Here is a 603-nt window from a genome sequence, read left to right as displayed (position 1 = left end):
TTCCAGTCAGTTGGCCAGCTGGCTCTCCTCCAGATTTCTTGGCACAACTTAGTGAGCACATCCAGGGCAGCGTCTGTTTGTTGAAATAAATCAATTGGTATGCTGTCAACTCCTGGAGCCTTGTTTTTTGCCAATTTCTTCATAACAATTTGAACTTCCTCCTTATGTTATTTCATGAAATTCCTCTGTGTCAGCCATTTCCTTCTGGTACAGTGACTCTGTGTACTCTTTCCATCTTTTTTTGATACTTCCTGGATCATTTAACATTCTACCCAAACTATCTTTAAGTATTGCAATCTGTGGCTTTAACTTGTTTTTCAGCTCCTTCAGCTTAAGAAATGCTGAGAGAGTTCGGCCCTTTTGATTTTCTGACTCCAGCTCTCTGCACATTTCATTCTAGTATATTGCTTTGTTATCCCAGGCTGCCTTTTGAAATTTTCTGTTCAGCTCTTCAATTTCTTGATTTCTTGCTTTAGCTTTGGCTTCTCAGCGTTCTTATGCAATACTCAGAGTCTCATCTAGACATTCTTTTTATATTCTCTGCTTTCAGCTAGTATCCATCTGTAATGATGCTTGTGCCACAGCCTCTTCTTAAGTTCATAA

Source organism: Elephantulus edwardii, unplaced genomic scaffold (assembly GCF_000299155.1).
Source record: "Elephantulus edwardii isolate Elephantulus edwardi_28Jun2011 unplaced genomic scaffold, EleEdw1.0 scaffold00007, whole genome shotgun sequence".
NCBI lineage: Eukaryota > Metazoa > Chordata > Mammalia > Macroscelidea > Macroscelididae > Elephantulus > Elephantulus edwardii.
Note: the sequence above shows the minus strand (reverse complement) of the source record.